General features: G+C 43.0%; 1 pseudogene; it reads left to right on the top strand.

The window, feature by feature from the left end:
- Positions 1–5,847: 5,847 nt before the first annotated feature.
- Positions 5,848–12,549, top strand: LOC121043967 (40S ribosomal protein S17-like; annotated as a pseudogene).
- Positions 12,550–16,353: the final 3,804 nt, after the last annotated feature.

Raw genomic sequence — 16,353 nt, 5'->3', positions numbered from 1 at the left:
GTTTTAATTAGAAGGCTTCTGCCATTGAAGATCTTTTGCTGTATGTTACAGGGTTTCCAGTGCAGTCTCACTTGGATGGGGACCTCACTTGGGACCTTCAAGGACAAAGCCAGGAGAGTCTGTTGAGGGAGAGGTTCTAAGTGCATTTCAGTTTTCTATAGCAGTCATGTGCTGAGGGCTTAAACTGAGCCCAGCACTTTACTAAGCTCATCACAAATGTTATCACAGTTAATTCCCACAACACTCCTATGAAGGCAGGTACTATTATTATCTACATTTTACAGCTGATGGATCCAAGGCTTGGAGACACTGACTTCCTCAAAGTTACATGGCTAATAAGTGGCAGAGCTGGGATTAGAACTCAGGGTGGTATGACTTGGAATCTTGAGCTCTTAACCACCAGCTCTACGGCCTGTCTGTTCCACCTGAGTGGAAAACTGGGTTTCATCATTCTTTTTTTTTATTTTCCGCCTCTTGCTCTGCTCTCCTCCAGGCTGACTTTGTTCTCAAGCAGGCTTTTTCCACATGGCAGGAGGGATGGCCCCTTCAGCTCGGGATTTGTGAGATTCCTAGTATGTGGGCTTCTCAGAAGGAGACTAGGTGTAATAATGGCCCTGGGGAGGGCTCTGCGGTAAGTTCCCCGCAAAGTGGTCACCTCACCGACAATTCTCTTTCCTGTGCAAGCATGCTGCTCCTCCATCAAGAGATGGAGTCTATTTCTTTTCCTCCTGAATCTGAGATGGTGTTCTCTAACACTGTGACAGAAGTGACATTCTGGGACTTCTAAGCCCAGGCCTTGAAAACACCAGCAGCCTCACTGTCATTGTCATGCCCTAAGAAGTCCAGGCTATACCACTGGAGAAGGTCACATGGGAAGGCCCTGTGAGATGAGATGCCACACAGAAGGAGGCCCACAGAGGAAAATTGAGGCCCCTTAGCTGAAGGTCACCAAGCACCATGGTCCCAGACCTCTCAGCTCAGCCTGGCTGCCTGCTGAATGGGGCTGTGTGAATAAGCCCAGCTAACACCACACGGGGCAGAGAAATGCCCAGTCAACCCACAGAATCGTGAGAAATAATAAATCAGTGTTTAAAATTGCCAGCTTTGGGGCGCCTGGGTGGCTCAGTCGGTTAAGCCTCCGACTTCAGCTCAGGTCATGATCTTGTGGTTTACAGGTTTGAGCCCCGCGTCGGGCTCTGTGCTGGCAGCTCAGAGCCTGGAGCCTGCTTCCGATTCTGTGTCTCCCTCTGTCTCTCCACCCCTCCCCTGCTTGCTCTCTCTTTCTCAAATAATAAAAATTTTAAAAATTTAAAAAATAAATAAAATTGCCAAGTTTGGGATGGACGGTTACATGACAGTTGTCTTGGTGCAGGTAGCATCACACGCCCAGGGGCGCACAGGGCTCTGACTGGAAAGGTGTGCTTCACCTGTGTCCTGTGTCCTCTCTTGAACCCTCAGTAGCTGCCCGTAGAAATACGAGGCAAATGGGCAAAGCCTATGTCCACTTGCTTTGTGTGGGTTTCCATTAACGTAGAAGAAAGAGCAAAGACTTTGGGGTCCAAATACTCGGATTGGAATGCTTAGTTCTGGCCTCTTGCCAATGAACCACCATCAATAAGATATCTTGCCTCTCCGGGTCTTTCTAAAACCTAGAAATAATCTCAATTTTTCATCCAAGCCTCTTCCATTAAGATGAGGTGAGACTTACTCCACATTTACTGAGCCCTTCCAATACACCTGACGCTACCCGTTGCATTGTCAGCTCTCGGAGAACAAGCTCTTTGTACTGTCGCTTTTTCTAAAGTTCCAAAAACATTTATTGAATGGAAGCGTCGGGACAGATCCTGGTGACACGAAGATGGATGCAGAATTGACTTCTGAAAAGCTCAAGGGTCCGTGGTAAAGAATGTATACAGGACTACAAAGTGGCAAACAACATTTCACTATTATTTAACCTTTTATTATTTATTTATTTATTAAAAAAAATTTTTTTTTCAACATTTATTTATTTTTGGGACAGAGAGAGACAGAGCATGAACGGGGGAGGGGCAGAGAGAGAGGGAGACACAGAATCGGAAACAGGCTTCAGGCTCCGAGCCATCAGCCCAGAGCCCGACGCGGGGCTCGAACTCACGGACCGCGAGATCGTGACCTGGCTGAAGTCGGACGCTTAACCGACTGCGCCACCCAGGCGCCCCTATTTAACCTTTTAAATACAGTGGTTCACCAATTCACTTATTAGATTTACTAACTCTCCCACCTCATTCACAAGAAGATTTGCAGAAGCTTAAAAAAATCATCAAACATAAAAGGATAAAAGGTAGGTGAGAAAATTAGGGCAACGGGAAAATAAAGGTCGAAACAATGATTTATTCATCTATAACTAATTGCAGCGTTGATTGTTTTTAAGCTGGTAGCTTCACTTAAGATAATTAATCTCTAACTAGTGCCAAGATTTCTAGAAGCAATAAAATCTGTTAAATTAGCCACGTGTAGTTTTGCCTTAAACAGATCCACTCAGATTATACTGTACATTTCAAATCATTTTAATTGGTAGTAAAGGTCTTGGAAAAACTGCCCCTCCTCTAGTTGGGTTAAGTCGGTGAGTTCAGTCTAGGAATGTAACCATTGTGACATGGTGATCAGGTGGGAAGCAGTGGAGACCAGCAAGTAAAAACTAGAAAGCAGTTAGTAACTGAAAACCAAGCTTCAGGCTCCTGGGTCTATCACTTGCTAAATATGCGACGGTGAGCAGGTGACCTTTCCAAACCTCAGTTTCCCCGTCAGTAAAACAAGTGAATGACAGTACTTGCAGCATAAGGTTGTTATAAGAAATAAATGAGATAGTCTGTGGGTATTGAGGAGGGCACCTTTTGGGATGAGCACTGGGTGTTGTATGGAAACCAATTTGACAATAAATTTCATATATTAAAAAAAATAAAAAAATAAATGAGATAGTCTGTGTACCATTCAGTAAATTTTCATGAATGTTTGCTATGTTCGTTATCAGCACTGTAGCAGAGAGAGGATGTATTGTGGAAAGGAGAGGGTCTCTGGTTCGTGGGCAGCTGTAATTTTATTGTAAGTCTGAGTAGGTGGGTATTAATTAGGACACTTTGGTAGCAAGTGGAATGGAGCTAATACTGGCAGTTTGAAAATCGTCAATGTGCTTTTATATTTAGCTCGTCAGAACACGTGATCTTCCCCCCTAGTCTCCCCGAAGCATCCTTCTGGCTAGGGAGATTAAAATTGTTACAGGGGCTTCTGAGTGGCTCAGTCAGTACCGTCTGACTTGGGCTCAGGTCGTGATCTTGTGGTTTGTGAGTCCGAGCCCTGCTTTGGGCTGTCTGATGTCAGCACAGAGCCCACTTCGGATCCTGTCTCCCTCTCTCTCTGCTCCTCTCTCTCTCTCCCCAAAATAAACATTAAAAAATAATTAAAAAAAAAAAGCCTGTTACATAGGAGAGGTGCCTGGGTGGCTCAGTTGGTTAAGCATTTGACTCTTGATTTTGGCTCCGATCACGAGATCAAGCCCCGTGACAGGTTCCGTGCTAAGAGTGGAGCCTACTTGGGATTCTCTCTCTCTGCCCCTCCACTGCTCATGTGCTTGCTCTCTTTCTCTCTCTCTTTCTCTCAAAATAAATAAACTTAAAAAAAAAAAAACTTACAGAGGAATGCAAAGCAGGTGTCTGGCTCTGGCACTTGAATATAGGATTTTTCTGCACCACTCCAGCTTTGCAAGTCAGACTATTAAGGGAGCATTGCATGGCTTCCTTTATTTCCATCTTTATTCATCATGGCCCAGGCTTGTAGAGTTCCATATAGGAGGGAAGCCTGCCCTTTCTTGGCCCCAGAAGTATCATAGGAGGAAGGATAAAGAAGAGGAGACAAATCAAGCCTAGTTTTCTCTCTCTAGGCTTCAGCCAGAGTCTTTTGCCCTGTTGCCCGGGGCTCTGGGAGGGAAACACCTTAGTGGCTGCTCTAAAGCAACAAGGAGATCACACACACCCATTAAATTTGGCAGCTCAGCTTGATCAGGCAGAGGCAGTCTTGAAGTTTAGGTTTCCTGAGCTGCTCTCTAGCACTGAGGGACTGCAATCAGTCTGCCATCCTGGAGCAAGGCCACTCACTCCATCCCAAAGGTTAGTGGAGTTTGGGGGGGGGGCCGGGGGGGACCACTGGCTGGAGGCCAGACAGAGGATGAGGCAGAGGGTCAGCAGCCTGCAGCCGGGAATGATGAAAGGAAGCCGACAGCACAGGGAAGAACGGACCGCACCCTCCGCCTCAAGCCTCCACCAGCCGCCGTCTCGCTGCTGAAAGAAGCCTGCTCTGTGTGACCTCGGACAGACCACACATCACTCTGGGCATCCAGTTCCTCGTCCGTAAAATGAAGAGGTAGGTGACATAATCTCCAAAGCTCACCCTTGTCATGGAATTTGATGATTCTACAATTCAAATCAATGTCAAACTTTCTCCTAATGCGTGCAATTTACAATAACAACACAACTTAATTAAAGTCACAGGTAAACCTGGTATCCCGGGCATTGTAACAGAGTTAGAAGGCCTGGTATTTAGTGCATTTCAGACAGGCATTTAACGCATTCAGACATAGGCAACGAAAGACTTAGCAGAATTAACAAACTTCTATTTTATGAATTGCAAGAGCAGAGGAGAAAACTCTCTATTCCTCACTACTCAGCAATGAAACGCAGCAAACTACTTTATGGGTGAATCTCAGAATAATTATGCTGAGTGAAGGGAACCAGATACGAAAGCGTACATTTTGTAGGATCCCATTTGATTAAACTTTGTGATGACAGAAGGCAGATCAGTGGTTGCTTCGGATGGGGGTGCACAGAGGGGATTACAAAAGGGGCCTGAGGAAACTTTGGGGAGTAATGGATACATTCACTATCTTGATTAATGGTGATGGTCTCATGAGTATACACATATGCCAAAACGTAGAAAATTCGGATGCTCTAAATATGTGCAGTTTATCGTGTGCCATTTATACTTCAATAAATGTGCTTTTGTTTTTATTTTTATTAAAAATTTGTTAATGTTTATTTATTTTTGAGAGAGAGAGAGAGATAGAACACAAGCAGGGAAGGGGCAGAGAGAGAGAGAGGGAGACACAGAATCTGAAGCAGGCTTCAGGCTCCCAGCTGTCAGCACAGAGCCCAACGTGGGGCTCGAACCCACAGACTGCGAGATCATGACCTGAGCCAGAGTCAGACGCTCAACCAATTGAGCCATCCAGATGCCCCAATAAATGTGGTTTTAAAAAGATTAAATTTTACAGAATAAAAGAAGCTTTATACATTCCTTCATTTGTCAACTTCAGTAGGAAATATATGCCAAAATGAAAATTTTAACTCTTAGCTATTATAGACTTGGAGAAAAAATGGCAAAAGAGTATGTATGTATATATAATATGTATGATATATAATGTGTAATATGTAATATGTATAAAATACATAAAGTGTATGATTAGATAAGGTCTCTGTAATATGTATAAAATACATAAAGTGTATGATTAGATAAGGTCTCTCCGTTTGATGGTCACAACACTGAAATCACACTGACTGGATTGGACAGAGTTGTCATCCTGTGAAGTAACAAAATGTTAAATCATAAGATGCTGTATTTTTCTAAAGTATTCATGGTTCAAGATACCGAAACTTCAGGAGTAAATAATATCATCATTTGTTTAGGTTTTGCTCAATCAGCATTTGAGATTCTGTTTACTTCCTTTTGGATGCTTTGCCTGCAATTGAAGCATGCTGTCACCAGTGAGCAGTTATGTCTCAGTTATAGCCATCACGTGTCAACAACAGGGCTTCCGCCATGGGTGCGGCTAATTGAGAGAACGCAGCAGAAATGAGCACTCACCTTTAAGAGACCAAATGAGGGGCCCCTGGGTGACTCAGTCGGTTAAGCATCCGACTTCAGCTCAGGTCACCATCTCATGGTTGGTGAGTTTGAGCCCTGCGTCAGGCTCTGTGCTGAAAGCTCGGAGCCTGGAGCCTGCTTTGGATTCTGTGTCTCCCTCTGTATCTGCCCCTCTTCCACTCACACTCTGTTTCTCTCTCTCTCTCTCTCTCTCTCTCAAAAATAAATAAACATTAAAAAAAAAGACCAAATGAAAATTCTTAAAACTGATGCTCATCAGTATTGCTTATGTTCATTTGTTTTCATTGTAAAAGCAGTTTTAGAAATTAATATGGAAGTATAATTTTATTTCTTTGCAAATTCCTAATTGTTATACCTTTCCACTTCTTTGGAGGGGAAAGTTTTTGTGTTTGTTTTTGTTTTTGAGAGAGAGAGAAAGAGAGAGAGAGAGAGGGAGCAAGTGAGCGAGGGACAGAGAGAGAGAGAGAAGTGGGGCTCACCCAGGGCTCATGTTTTTTACCCGAAGTGGGGTAGAAGCTCACTCGAAGTGGGTCTCGAACTCACAAACTGTGAGATCATGACCTGAGTTATATTCAGATGCTTAAAGACTAAACCACCCAGGCGCTTGAAGAGGAAAGTTTTTTTTTTTTAATGTTTATTTATTTTTGAAAAAGAGAGACAGAGCATGAATGGGGGAGGAGCAGAGAGAGAGGGAGACACAGAATCTGAAGCAGGCTCTAGTCTCTGAGCTGTCAGCACAGAGCCCGACGCGGGGCTCAAACTCAAGAACTGTGTGATCATGACCTGAGCCGAAGTTGGACACTTAACCACCTGAGCCACCCAAGTGCCCCAGGAAAGTTTTTAAGAAACAAACACTGGAACTCAAAGAGAGAGCATGAGAAAAGTGTATCAGGGTAGCCAAAAACAAAAGTCCCTTGTTCCAGAGAAATCTGTGGCTTTGAAAAGATTAGCAGAAGACCAGCTCAATTCACATAATGGCATACACATTCTTAGTAAAACTTCAAACTGCTTTTTGTTTTCAGGTGTTAGGCTAGTGTGAAACAGGATTAAGGCCACATCCTTTAGACTTCGCTTGTGTAAAGTCTGAAGTTGATTTTAGATTCTAAAGTTGACTTTGCTATTACAGTGAGACTGTCAAAGCTGAGTTTCAGGGCACATAGTGACTCAACAACTCCAGCTATATTTCAAATTCACTGAAGGACCCCGTCATTCCAGAGTCATTGAAAACTTAAACTCATAGGGTCAGTGACTCTCCATGTTTCATTGTCCTGTCATTATAAGAAAAGCAGTGGAGAATGAGGCCGGAATACCAGCAAGGAAGAAGAGCCTGCTGGAATATGGATGAGCTAGAAATATCTATGAAACCATTTTATTGGTGATGGTGGGTGGGAAATTCTGGTAGGAGGTGAAGGGTGGGACAAAGTGTTTGCAGTGGACATTTCCTCTCCTGGTAATAGCCAGCTCCCCACCCCCATCACCAGCCATGTGGTTTGGGTGGGATTGACCCCGGCTCCATTTTAGATGGGCTGTGACTTGCTTAAGCCACCCGAGGCCTCTTAGTCACCATGGTCTTTCCAAGGGGCACCTAGTGCATTGAAGGCAACTAGAATGCAAGGAAGTATTGGGACATCTGGGGGGAACTGTTTGCTTTCCCTTCAGTGGGAGTATGACAAGAGACCCTCTTCCTCCGAAGAGTAGTAATAAGGATGGCACACCTGACCCCCTTGGATTCTGAGTATCCCTAGGATCCCTGGACAGGTCACCCAGTTGTTCAAAATTCACCTTTGCCATAGTCCTCTAAGAGGGCCTTTTTTTTTTTTTTTTTTTTTTTTTTTTTTTTTTCCTGGCAGGCATGTATAGACATCCCATCTTGATGGAAACAGCTTTTATTCTTTTCTTATTTCCAGATCATGTGGGACTTGGTGAAAAATGACAGCAAACTCTCAGCTAGGTGTTTGTTCCATACGGGTATTGTGCTGAGTAACTTATATGTACCATCTAACTTTCTTTCAGTAGCTACTATTTTTACTCTCGTACCTATTTTCTAGATGGAGAAAACGAGGGTTAGAAGAGTTAAGACACCTGCCCATGCCCACACAGGTGGCAACATCAAGGCCAGGGCTTGAACTCTTTCAGGGCCACATTGAAGGGTAAAGGCTACAGCTAATAATGTTAGTTACTGGTGGGAAAAGCCAAAGAGGCTGGTTCAAGGTCTCTTGGGCATAGATAAGCTGTAGCCAACATTTCCTCCTCGCCAGGAGACGAGAGCAGAAAAACAAACATTGCTTCGCAGCACACGTACTTCCGCATTAATTATATGGTCATTACCAGGATCATTTCTTTCTGATTAGGAATGTGCCAACAAGCTCTGCTTTGGGGGGAAAGGACTGAAATCCCCCCTGCTTCTGTCCCTTTGGCACTGTCTGTGTGTGTGCTGAGTTGTGGTCCAGAAAGAAGATGGGGGCGGGGCGGGATGGGACAGGAGCTGGGAGGGGAGACTGAAAAGAAGCTTGAAGGGTCCTGAGAAACTTGCTAAAGGAGTGAGGTTTGAGCAAGATAGTGACTTAAACAATTGTCTTAAAGACAAAGGTGAATCTGAGATGTAGCATGAGTCGAGCTCCAAGGGGGTAGACTGGGAATACCCCCAATTCTAAAACGGGCAGATTCTACAGCAGAGAATTGGCAGAGACTGGTGCCCAGATCTCCATGTCATGATAATGGTTTTGAAGTTGTGTTATCTCTTGCGTCTTTTGTAAACAAACTGATTCATTTCACAAACATGTTCTGATGTCTTGCTATGTGCTAGGCACTGTCCCAGGAGCTAGAAGAATAAAGATAAACAGGAGGGAATCCCTGTCTTCAAGGAGTTTATAGTCTAATGAGGAAAATAAATATTGGAGAAAATAAAATGCTATGTGTTAAGTGCTAAAATGGAGATATGAGAATTACTCTGACAAAGAAGCTTCAAAACGACAATATTGGGGCTGAGTCTTGAAGGATAAGTAGGAATTCTTCAAGGACTGTACAGGAGGGAGAGATTCTATACAGAAGAACTTAGGTTTGCAAGGGTATAAAAGAATGCAGTCTGTCTATAGATCAGCATCATAATTTGTGAGACTAAAGTATAGGGTCTCAAGAAGGATTTGGTGGGAGGGGGACTGATATGGGAGAAGTAAAGCCTCGGAATAATTCAAATGCCAAAAAGGGCGTTAACACGGAGTGGATTTGTTTCTCTGTTTTGAGTTGGCTGAGAGGTAAGATAGCAAGATATAAGTTATGATAGGTACCAAGGTATATCAGTCAGGGTATAATCAGGAGACAGAAATCATACAGTCATTACAACAACGAAAGTTCAGTATAAAGAATTATCAGCTATAACATGACTTTGTAGTGATGAATGATTAGTAAGAAGTAAAGAGAACTCTAAAGAATACAGAAATAGCAGATCTCTAATAGCAGTTCTATTACCTATATTATATCCAATCGCGATTACCCCTAAGGTTGAGTTAGGGTACAGAAGAAGAGCCCCCATGGCCGCTAAGGTTGAGCTCATACTGGAGAGGGCATGGCCATGGCTTACTGGATGGCAAAGGAGTCTCTGTGGTGCTGCACCTGTGAAACCAAAAATCTGCTCCCTGGAGTTCACACCCTTATATAACTGCCTGAGGAGGGACCAGGGGAGCCTGGCTGCTGGGCCCTGGTGCACTTCAGGGGCAGGACACCAGAGAAGACTGCCACGCAACTGGCCACTAGGGAAATGACATGTGCCGCCAGAGCCCGGTGTTGAAGGAAGACACAGGAACTCAAGTTTGCTGCAGGAACCAAGAAAGAAAACCCTCTCCTCCTGTAATATCTCTCCAGCACCCTCTACTGACAAAGCTCCAGGGTCAGCTGGCGAAGGACAATGTTAAAGGCCCAGACCCATTTTCACAGAACAGGCCAAAAGGTTGAATTGGAGCTGAGAGGAAGTAAATCTACAGCTGACACCAAAGGACAGGGAAAAAGTCTTCCAAGATACCCCGAGAAAGTTATTTTCAAACTAAACTCACGATGTCAAAGTGTTATATCTGATAAAATCCTTTCTAGTGGCTAAAAATCTGTCCTGGGAGATTTGTGCCAGCACACCCCGTTGACTAATATGACTTTTCTGTTATTAGTATCAGGGAAAGTTGTTTCCATTTGTGATTGAAAGTGGTGTCGTGTGCCTTATTTTTAAATGGTAGTTAAGAACAGGAGCTTTGGAGTTGAAAAATCTGAGTGTGGCCAGTTAGTTACTTGACGGCCTGGTACACATATAAATATTATCAGACTGCTAACAGCAGCTGAAAAGAATGACAGCATACTAACGCTTAAAATAATTCACTACATGCTAGACCTAACAGTGGCTTTAAAATATTATTTATTCATCCAATATTATATATCAACACTAATCACATCTTGGAATTTGGGAAAGAGACTGGTTTCAGATGTCATGAAGCTATATCAATATGGCAATTAGAATGTATTGCTCTTTTCTCTGTATTTCTGAAATAAATGCCTTATTTGTGTGCCTATTCTAGTGCTTAAATCATTTTGTCTGTTATTATGGTGTTATGGAAGATGGTTTTCAGTAGACAGTGATTTCCTCAGGATGAATACTGTTTACCCATTTTTCTTTTCCCTCCAGACTTTAAAAAATTATGTATTTTGCATACAATAGGCACTCAGATAATTGCCAAAATGGAATTTTTTATTTTATCATCAGTCTTTCCTTATTCTTGCATATCTTGAAATTCTAACAAACTCCCTGTAAAGATTTAAAGGGAACAAGAAGGTTTAATAATTTTGTTTTACAGAAGAAGATTCTGAGACCAGAGTGTTCTGCCTAAGGTCACACAGCTAGCTTAAGGACAGGCCTAGGACCAGAACCTAAGTTTCGTTTATGGATTGGTCATTTTTCAGATATTGAGCTAGCTACAATGCTGGGCTCTACAGTTCTACGAATTAAGCACAAAGTCTTTGCTTTCAAAGATCTGACAATATATTGGGATGGGGGGGGGACAGGGGACAAGTAAAAGCAATCCTATGGATACCAAGCAATGTGACAAGTGTACTACAGGGAAACATGGGCTGATATTGAGCTGATGGTCCAAATACTGAAATATTTTTATGTCACTGATCAATAGCCACCTCCCCCAATACCTTCTCTCAGACATTCCCATGATCTAGAAACTAAAAGATTAATTCAGGAGTATCCAGAACTCTGTTCTAGTTGTTGCAACCAGGCTGCTGTTCTGATTAGTCACTCTCAAAGCAAAGTCAGTTTTTATATATCTTTTCATATTTTGAATATCACCCTGGGGAGTTAGAATTCAATGGAGTGTAGCTCAGGAGAGGGAACGAATTCAGAACAAAAGATTAAAAAGCATCTTCAAGAACTCTAAAAAAGATTATTTTTATATGATTATAACATATACTAAAGAATTTATGAAATACATATATTGTTATGTAAGATACTGTCAAGGGGTAAACTGAGTGAAAGGTACAAAAGACCCCTCTACTATTTTTCCAACTTCCTGTAAATCTTCAATTATTTAAAAAAAAAGTCTTTTTTTTTTTTTAACATGAAGGAAACCTATCTACCTGGGTTGCTATTGTTAATTACAAAGATATTCAATATGCCATTGCAAATGAAATTCTGCTTGGGCTTAATTAAAATGCACAAATTTTAATGACAGAAAATATTAAGTCTAAAATAGATCTGAAATATTTCACTTCACTAGTTTGCAGTATAATGCAGACACATCTTACAAAGGTCAAATATTAAGGCCTTGGCCCTTTTCCCCTACCCGCCAACACAGGCCACGTTCTCACCAGAACCGTGAAGAAGGCGACTCGGGTCATCACTGAGACGGACTACACACACCTGGACGACTTCCGTACCGACACGGCCCTGTGAGAGGAGACCGCCATTATTCCCAGCCAGAAGCTCCACAACAAGGCAGCAGGGCTATGTCACATGTCTGATGAAGCAGATGCAGAGAGGCCCGGGGAGAGGTCTCTCCATCAAGTTGTAGGAGGAGGAGAGAAAAAGGAGGGCTAATTATATACCTGAGGTCTCAGCCCTGGATCAGCAGATCTTGAGGTAGATCCTGACACCAAGGAAATGTTGAAACCCTTGGTTTTGGTACTCCATCCAACCTGGAAGTCACTCAGCCTACGATCAGGATGAATTTCAAAACACCATGTGGAGAAGTTTGAACCTTCCTGCCGGGCTGTAACATCTTCAATAAACCTTGGACAACATCATCAACATCATCATCATCATCATCATCACCATCAACAACAACAACAAAAGGACTTGGTCTTAAGGAAATCCCTCCTTCTCCTGAAGTTCTCCCTCACAGATGCCCATTCTCCATGATTCCTGTGGCCCATGCTGCATGTCAAACCCTGGAAACTCAGACTGCCAGGGCCCTTCTGGGAAGCACTGATTCACCCTCACCATTTCCTCAGCAATTACTTGGGAGAGCTCGGTCAGGAAGGTTCTAGAGTCTACCACTTGCTTAACCTGGAAGCATTTACTCCAAGCAAGGACATAGTCATTATCCTTAAATTCTTCTGAAGTAAAGGCAGACCCCACCACACAGATGAGGCAAATATTATAGTCTATTTTTTTAAGTTCATTTATTTATTTTTGAGAGAGAGGGAGGGAGAGAACATGAGTAGGGGAGGGGCAGAGAGAGAGGGAGAGAGAGAATCTCAAGCAGGCTCTGCACTGACAGTGCAGAGCCCAGTACGGGGCTTGAACTCACAAACCATGAGATCATGACCTGAGGGGAAACCAAGAGCCAGACGCTTAACCGACTGAGCCACCCAGGTGCCCCTGAAATTACTAAAATTTTAGAAAGCCATTTCTCCTTCTTCTTCAAAGTCACAGGCTGGCTAAAGACAAGCTCAATTTGCATTACCAGACAGAACACGAAGTCTCAGTCTGTGGCATCAGTGTGCAGATTTAAAGTGAACTGTATAGCTTTCTTGGAGACCACTGAGTAAATGTTTGCCTCATATAATAATAAATAAGGAGCACATTGTGCTGAGTTTCCCAAAACCGAGGAGTCAGCTCCAAAGAGAACTCCAGAAGCCAAAACAAATGACAGCTTCCTTGGATGGAATGACTTTACACACAACATGCACACACGCGCACACACACACACACACACACACACACACATACACACCTATAAACACCACTGTGCACATACGCTTATATATTTTAGTATAAGATTTTTCTTAGTTCCTATATATATTTTTTGAGTTCTTCTTCTGGTACCCCACGAGATAATAAAATAGATCAACCTAAACACAAAATGACAAATAAATGAAGTTAAATTTTAAGAGTATCTTTTCGACTCACCTCTCCGTACAAGTAAATATACATGAATGAACACGTATATTTCACTCTAATGCAACCACTAAGTGAGATATGTGAAAATCATTAAATAATGAATGTGAGATTCCCCATCTGCCAACATACGGAAGCGCTGATGAGTGGAGAGGCTGGGATGGAAATAAATCACAGCATGTTAGTCCTAGAAGGCATGGTAACTGGTCTCCCAAGGTGGCGCCGATGAACCACTTTTTCTAGTAGCCACGCCCTCTGTAGTCCCCTCTCACGGTGAATCTGGGCTGACCCTTCTGCTTGCTTTAACCAATAGAATGCAGTGGAAGTGATGCTCAACAACAAAAGCATTTTTTAATTCTTTTCTTAAAAGTTTATTTATTTATTTTGAGGAGGGGTGTGAGTGGGGGAGGGGCAGAGAGAGCAGGGGAAAGAGGGAGAGAGAGAGACTCCCAAGCAGGCCCCGTGCTGTCAGCCCAGACCTCACATGAGGCTCAAACCCATGAACCATGAGATCATGACCTGAAGTCAAATCAAGAGTCAGAGGCTGAACTGACCAGGTGTCCCAACGAAAGCATTTGTAACAATCAATTGCTATATAGAATTTAAGATAAAAAAATATATTTTATTGTATGTTGTGTCTATTCATCTTTTATAGTGACAACTTATAAAATACACACAAACACATGCATGTCACACACATACACACATGCATGCACACACACACTTTTTTCCCAGAAAGCCAGTTGTTGAATATTCACCAGCACTGTTGGGCTTGCCTCGTCTCAACGTACCTTCCTGGAGTTGTAATCTTCTGGAAAAAAAAAAAAAACAAGTCCTCAATCCTTTTACTCTGAACTGGAAATTACTAAAATCTGCCAGAGTGGACTTGGGTGACCCTTTGATCCCTGTGACAGGAAATACAAAAAAAATCATTGTGATACAACCGCCCATGAGGATAGAAAGAGCGGGAAGCAGTGGGCTCACTTCTGCATCATGCAAAAGAAAATGAAGGTCCTGAGTCTATGAGAAGGCCCTGGCTCAACTTCCTTAAAGGCAAGCTCCAAGAGAACGATGGAGTTGGTGATGCGGATTTGCTGTGGCACAGGGGATTCAAGGTGATCTTGATGTAGAATACCTTGGCATAAAGACCATCAGGCTCTATCCTGGCCTGCCAGGGTCTCAGCAGGCAGTGAGACCCAGTCTCCGGGTGACAACATTGAGCAGAAACTTCTCTGCACACAGCATGGGTTTCAGCCAAGCAAGCAGGCGGCATCCAGGAGCACATACAGAAGACTTCAGGCTCAAGCAGGTCAGTCTGACTTTCAGCTTCAGAAGCCAAGCTGTGCTAATACCCCAAGTCCCAGAAGGCTTTTGGCTCTAAGTAAAGTTTTAGTGTCAGATGAGATTTATTTTCTAGAAAAAGAGCAGAAGCTTAATTTTAAAAAGGAAGAGGGGAGGGGAAAAGAGGAAAGGAGAAGGAAAAAAACATTTTGCCTGGTCATTAAAGACGAGCATTAAGTTGGGTTCAAATTTAGCACCATGGCAAAGGGCATGACATTCATCCTTAAAACGGAAGTGGAACGGGAATGAAGGTTCTCACATAGACACATCTTGGTAGGTTGCCAAAGGGCAACGTCCCAGCAAACAGGGGAGCTTGCCACCAAAGCCAGAGGTAGGGAACTAAGGGCAGAGAACGTTTCCTAAACGAGGAAGGTACTTTAAAATGTATGGTCTTTTTAAAGAACTGGTTTTTTACCCTCTAAATTTTAGGCCCAACCACAGACTAAGCCTCAGTTACTAAATTGTAGCTCTAGATATTAGCTAAGTCACTTAAATTCTCTGAGTCTCCATTCTCTTGCATTGGTAAAATAACACCTGCCTCACTGTATTAATCGTGCAGGTCAAATAAGGATACAGATGAAGTGCTTGGCATATAGTGAAAGGCAGCCAGAATTGTTTCTATTGAGGCCTTTCAATCAGAATTAGATTAGTAACGCTTCATACTAGATTTTTAAGCCTAAGAAAGCATTCAGTTTTACTTAGGGTTTATTTCTTTAAATTTTTCTCTAAAATTAGGCATTGTGGGGCACCTGGGTGGCTCAGTCAGTTGGGCATCCTACTTTTGGTTTCAGCTCAGATCATGATCTCGTGGTCTGTGGGTTTGAGCTCTCCATCGGGCTCTGTGCTGACAGTGCAGAGCCTGCTTGGGGCGCTCTCGCTCTCTCTCTCTCTCTCTCCCTCTCTCTGCCCCTCCCCCGCTCACTTGTGCACGCTCTTGCTCTCTCTCTCTCTCCCAAAATAAATAAACTTAAAAGTAAAATAAACAAAATTAGGGATTGCTTCATTAACGGTTTCTGCAGAAAAGTTATTGAAGATGTTTGATGAGAGCAGGTACCCGGGACTTAGGAAAAACAACCCAGTTTGATATGTAGTCCTACACAGGTACTATCATTCATCTTTTTTTATGTTACCTACATTTCAGGCATAGTGTGTAGAAAGAAAGAAATAGCCTCTGAAGGACTGTGCAAAGCAAATTTATATGAACGTGTATATTTGGTGGGGGGGAGTGCCCCTGGTGACTCTGATGTGCGGTCATAAATATTTATTCGAATGAATGGATTTCCAATCCCTAAACCCCACAGTGGAGAACCTCTGGGAGCATGTTCAAATTTTGTTGCCAAGCTGTGCTTACTTGCCCTAATTTCCAATTAACTTTAGCATGCCCAGAGGGTACATGGCACAACACTTTTAGACCTTCTAAGGACTTACCAGACAGATATTTCATGTTCTGATAGGTCCGTGGCTCTGTAAGGGCTTGCCCTGCCCTCACCTGAGCCAGACTGCACACAGGTATTTATGGGTGGCTCTACTTTGCTCCTACGGCCAATTGAAGGGAAGGACCCAATATAAATCCAGTCTCCTCTTGAGAAGTAACAGAAGTCGGATTAATTTTGCTCTTTTCATGGGGACTAATATGTTAGGTTAGGGCAACTTTGGGTCATTAGCCCCTTCTGAAGACCCTATAGAATTCTTTATAACCCCTCTAGGACATGGTG

The sequence above is a fragment of the Herpailurus yagouaroundi genome, unplaced genomic scaffold (assembly GCF_014898765.1).
Source record: "Herpailurus yagouaroundi ecotype Mexico unplaced genomic scaffold, PumYag 187, whole genome shotgun sequence".
NCBI lineage: Eukaryota > Metazoa > Chordata > Mammalia > Carnivora > Felidae > Herpailurus > Herpailurus yagouaroundi.
The sequence above is the reverse complement of the archived record's forward strand: the minus strand, read 5'-3'. Positions and strand labels throughout refer to the sequence as shown.